Below are 6,000 nucleotides of genomic sequence, written 5' to 3' on the forward strand. Positions count from 1 at the left end.
CAATATTTATCCCTCAAGCAACATCACTAAAACAGATTATCTGATCATTAACACATTGCAGTTTGTGGGACCTTGCTGTGGGCAAATTGGCTTCTGCGTTCCCTATGTTACAACAGTGACTACACTTCAAAATTGGCTGCAAAGTGCTTTGGGACATCCTGAGGTTGTGAAAGGCGCTATATAAATGCAAGTCTTTCTTTCTTCGATTGCTCTAGCAAAGAGCCAGGACAGACATAATGGGCTGAATGGTCTCGTTCTGTGCTGTAAACTTCTATGGTTCCCTATACATGCTTAAATAATCATTCAAGAAATAACCATTCAATTTTACCAAATATAAGGAAAATAAAACTGACATACTGAGCTTTGGCCCAGTACAAGTGTAAATATTCAGGCTGGATGTGTAGGCAACAACAACGTGCATTTATATAGCGCCTTTAATGTAGTAAAGAGTCCCAAGATGCTTCACAGGAGCGTTATCAAACAAAAACTGACACTGAGCCAGTGAAGGAGATATTACGACAAGTGACCAAACGCTTGATCAAAGAGATAGGTTTTAAGGAGCGTCTTAAAGGAGGAGAGAGGCGGAGAGGTTTAAGGAGGGATTTCCAGGGCTTGGGGCATAGACTGCTGAAGGTAAGGCCATCAATGGTGGGGTGAAGGAAGTGGAGGATGAACAAGATGCTAGAATTGGAGGAATGCAGAGTTCTCAGAGGCTTGTAGGGCTGGAGGAGGTTACAGAGATAGGAAGGGGTGAGGCCATGGAGGGATTGGAACACAAGCATGAGAACTTTAAAATCAAAGCGTTGGTGGACTGGGAGCCAATGTAGGTCAGCGAGCACATGGGCGGTGGGAGAACGGGACTTAGTGAGAGTTCGGATATGGGCAACAGAGTACACTGGGTTTAAGTACAGGTGCCACAGAAATATTTTCATAATCTTTTGACCAGTATCTATATCCATCCACCAGATGATAGCTACAAGTGAACTTTGATTCCATTTTGAAATGTTCAAATTCTGACTTCATTAAAGTTATATTTTGATAATTACATTTTTAAAAAGATCTTGTTTACTTCATGGTTTCTCCTGAACTTCGCATGCCAGAGACAAAACAATGTGACCATTACAATGCCTAAGCTGCACAGCAGTGTTATTTTTCTCTTTCTCTAGCACTTGTGGTTTCAGAGATATGCACATTGAACCAAATATTAATCTTGCTGAGCGGTAAATAGCAATTACTTGGGAGGTGTAGTCTGATGTTCTACCACTGAAATTGACTGAACTCTGTAGCAAAACTACATCAGGAGGTTGAAACTAATTTAAAAACATAAAGTTGAAACCAGTACAAAAAAAAGATTTAAATCCTGCAACTAAAGATAACACTTTACTGTGGGCACTCTTTAACAGACAAAATGCATATGCTTGTGCTGTAATTTTACTTTGCATCTGTCATTCCTCCAACATTATCCTCCTTTAGCAAGGATAATCTGGTCGTGGTCGTGTCAGTTTGGCTCAGCTGCTGGCACTCTCATCCCACGATGACTGGAGCTCATAATCTAAGCCGACACATCAGTGCCGTACTGAGGAAGCAGTATAACAATAACAACTTGCATTTATATAGCACCTTTAACGTAGTGAAACGTCCCAAGGCGCTTCACAGGAGCGATTATCAAACAAAGTTTGACACCGAGCCACATAAGGAGATTTAGGACAGGTGACCAAAAGCTTGGCCAAAGAGGTAGGTTTTAAGGAGCATCATAAAGGAGGAGAGGTTTAGGGAGGGAATTTCAGAGCTTAGGACCTAGGCAGCTGAATGCATGGCCGCCAACGGTGGAACGATTAAAACGGGGCATGTGCAACAACGCAGATATAGCGATACTGTCGGAGGTGCCGTCTTTCGGATGAGATGTTGAACCAAGACCACCTGTTCAGGTGGACATTGTAAAGAGCAGGGAGTTCTGTAGTGTCCTGGCCAACATTCAGCCTTCAACAACCACCATCAACATGGATTATCTTATTAGTAGCTCGTTGGCTGTTTATGGAATCTTGCTGTGTGGAAATTGGGCTCTGTGTAACAACAACAGTTGCTGCACTTCAAAAGTAATCCACTTGTTTTTAAAAAATTGGTGCATTTTCTGACCATGGTGAGGAATGCTGGTGCTGGAAAATCAAACCCATTTTAGGCATCTATTGTATCAAGTGCCCAAAGGTCAGCTTTAGCATGGTTGCATGTAAAGCTTTCTTTACTCTGTTGCAAAAATGTCTCAGCTCCAACGTTAGAGGAGAATCCTCTACTGCATCAGTGTAATATTTCCATTCCCCCCCCAGCAGCCAGCCTATTCTTTTCCTACAAGATTGGAAATTTCATGCCGGTGGGCTCGGGCTGGCTGGGAATTGTGAGACTGCCCAAAGCCCATTTCACAGAATCCTCACAGCCAAAGGACAGAGGCAATTTTGATCTCACTAATCCACTTTGGATTCAAAACCCAGTGCCAGTGATGAAAGAACAGTGAACACAATCCACGATCCTGGAAAGTTGATTTCTGATGTACCAGTATCTTGTATTAGGCAAGGGTTGAATGCAGTCAGGGTTACAGCACTAAATATTAACCAGAGGCTTACAGGAGTGTCTGAGAATACGTGGTCAGGCCTGAAACTGAAGGAGCACAACAACAACAACATCAGACAAAATTTGACACCGAGTCACACATAAGGAGATATTAGGACTAGTGACAAAAAGCTTGGTCAAAGAGGTAGGTTTTAAGGAGCGTCTTAAAAGAGGATTGAGGTAGAGAGGCGGGGAGGTTTAGGAAGGGAATTTCAGAGCTTGGGGCCAAGACAGCTGAAGACACGGCCGCCAATGATTCAGATTATACATTAAAAATCAGTCGGTTTCATTTATACCCTTCAATTTACAAGAACAAAAGGAACTCTCTTTCCTGCGAAGGACATGCTATAATGCAACATTAGCACGCAAATCTAAAGCTGTGCAATGATGTTCAATTTGTACAAAACATTGGTTAACCACATTTGGCCTCTAATGTGCAGTTTTGTTCGCTCCATCATAGGAAGGATATTAAAGCCATGGAAAGGGTACAGCGAAGATTCACCTCACTGGGAATGAGAGGTTATAGCTATGAAGAAAGGCGTGACAAATTGAGGCTTTTTCACTGCAACAGATAAGGTTAAGAAGGGATCTAATGGGGTTTTCCAAACTATGAAAAGTTTTGGAGATGATAAATAGTAAAAGATTACTTTCATTGGTTGGCAAATTTATAACAGGAGGATATAGAGTCAGGAATATCACTAGAAGAATGCGGGAATGGGGGGGGTGGGTGAGAAGAAATGTTTTTCATACAGAGGATTTTTAGAATGGGGAGTGTTTTACCACAAGTAGTTACTGAGGTAGAGATTGTAACGGCATTTAAAAGGGAATTGGATAAGCATTTGAAAAGGAAGAATCTGAAAGGATACAGGAAAAGGGCAAGGACACAAGATCTAAAGTAAATGACTCCAGATGAAGAGCTTTCACTGCCTCAATGGGCAGAATGGGCTCCTGAGCTGTAATTTCTGATTCTAAATCTCATTCTCTTACCTATTGATACAATGCACCAAAGACCAGTAAGCAAAAGCTAATCCCAGCAACATTTCAGTTAAAATATATAGTAATTTAATGTTCATGAGGAAACATGGGCTTCTACCTTACACTACCAGGAGATTACATGGTATCCGGGAGGTGGGGGTGGTGTGGGGAGTGTAGGTATTGTGTTGCACAAGACATCACATTTGTGTGGACAGGCTGGATGGACCAGTAGGTCTTTTCCTGTCCGTCAGTTTTCATATGTTTGTAAGAGATAATACAAATAATTGACAATGTGCAGGAAGTTTCTTGGGAAATGACTTAATATCCTATAGCACATAGAGTTTTTGTGCATTTGTTATATGTCTGCTAATGCTGGAGATTCTTAATATAGCTGCTTTTGTACATGTACACCTGTTCACTATCAACTTTATATTTAGAAACTAAACACTTATTTTGGTTACACGATGGCACCGTTGAGACGCAGTGTATGAATAAATTGTAATTAGCATATTCAGCAAATCAGTTGACACTAACTAATAAAAACACAACTGATAAATTACAGGTTTATTCTAGCATGTTCAGAATGCGTAAACTACTACATTATTTATAAACATAGTAGTATTTGTTACAGAGAAATGAAGTGGTACATGTAGTTTTAATGGCTGAACAGGCATTTTTACAAATACAAAATGGCACTTCAAATTTAATGCGCCTATAAAAGTAGGACCACATTAGGCAGTGCGAATAGAACTATCCACTATAATAACTCAAATTAAATATTAGGAAGTCTTTCACTACTGTAATACTGGACTGTATAAATACTATAAATACAAAATATGATTACTTTTCCAACCAGATTATTGGTTCTGATGGATTTTACAATCATCTAATGGCTGCTTTGAAAAATTTAGTCTGTGGCAAATTAGAAATATGTTCCTAATAATGCAGGAAATTGATCACACCACTTTTGCAATACATAAATGCCCAGTTTAGACCTTTTTTATGGCAAATTGTTATTTCCTAAATGTTCTAAGCATTCTGCGCTTCCCTCTTGTATTAATCATTCTTCTATTCACATTTGGATAAACAAAAATCCAGTGGTTTCTCTGTCGATTTTAAGCATTCAAAGAATAACAGCGCCACCTGCAGATAATTAGGAGATGTGCCCAATAAACACAGGCAGAAAAAAATGCCACTTCTTGCTTTACAGTTCTTTTATGGTTCATTCAAGGTTGTGAAAATGTCATTTACTTTTTAAAAATACGTAAAAGTTACTACGGAATAAAGGTTATCTGAAAAAGGACTGTTTACACAGCCAGAGGACACAAGAGTCAAGTATAAAAAGGAAAGAGAATTTTTAGGATGAGACCAGCAGAGATACTGTAATCTTATTCATTTACATGCAATTATGTGTGTGGTGTGGAAATAAATGGTGGAGACTTTTCTCGCCTTCAAACTTATGATGGCCGAGAAATGTTCTTAATTTTAAAATATGAAGTAAATGTAGGATATGTTACAGCCAGCAATGAGCTATAAGGTCTCGATCAACCTCACTTGTTGACATTAAATCTATATTCAGGACATGCCCATTTGTTGCTTGACTACGTATAACGCATCTTCACAATGTAATTGTTTTAAACATTTCTATAATGAACGCTAGTGGGTTGTGGCCATCAATAATCCATACAACATTCCTATAACTAGTCATTTCCAGGCAAAATGTGGTCAGTAAGATAATGCACAGTATGTGAGTTCACAAAGTGCATTTCATCTCTTGGGAAAAGTTAATTGTTCTTTGTACAATTTATTCTCACAACCAGAAAAATAGAAACTCGCCTTCAAAAACTGAACTGTACTTGACGAGTAATTCAAAGCAGAAACTCTGAACTAATTACCAGAGTTGGCAAGTTATAGAAACAATCCCTGATTATTCTTCTCTCCTTCTCATTTAAAAAATGAATAATTTACCTGACCACAGACTCTGCCCTTATCCCATCATCCATTTCCTCTCCATGGCCTTTGTTAATTTACACTTTGGGAAGCAGAGCTCTCTCAAGTGTTCTTAATGTAAAAGAAACCACTTTGTAATTTTAAGTGAAGGTTTACAAGGTGAAGCCAACATATTGACTTAGGTTTGGCTGAACAAACTGGATTCAAAGCCATGGTGGCATTGTCCAGAACAAGTCAACTTGAAGTTTAAGGAATAGCTTTCAGAAATGTTTTTCCCTCCTATAAAATATCACAAATACAAGGGTCTAGCAAAAAGAACTGTGATTAAACACTGTGATGACTTGGGCTATTCAAATAGGCAGAGCATAATTAATGAAGGTTAGTAATAAAATGCAACCCTGCACTTCCATGTACAAGAACACAGTGTACGAAAAGACCAAATGTTTTTTTTGTGGTCAAGTTCAGAAAATG

The sequence above is a fragment of the Heptranchias perlo genome, chromosome 18 (assembly GCF_035084215.1).
Source record: "Heptranchias perlo isolate sHepPer1 chromosome 18, sHepPer1.hap1, whole genome shotgun sequence".
Lineage (NCBI taxonomy): Eukaryota > Metazoa > Chordata > Chondrichthyes > Hexanchiformes > Hexanchidae > Heptranchias > Heptranchias perlo.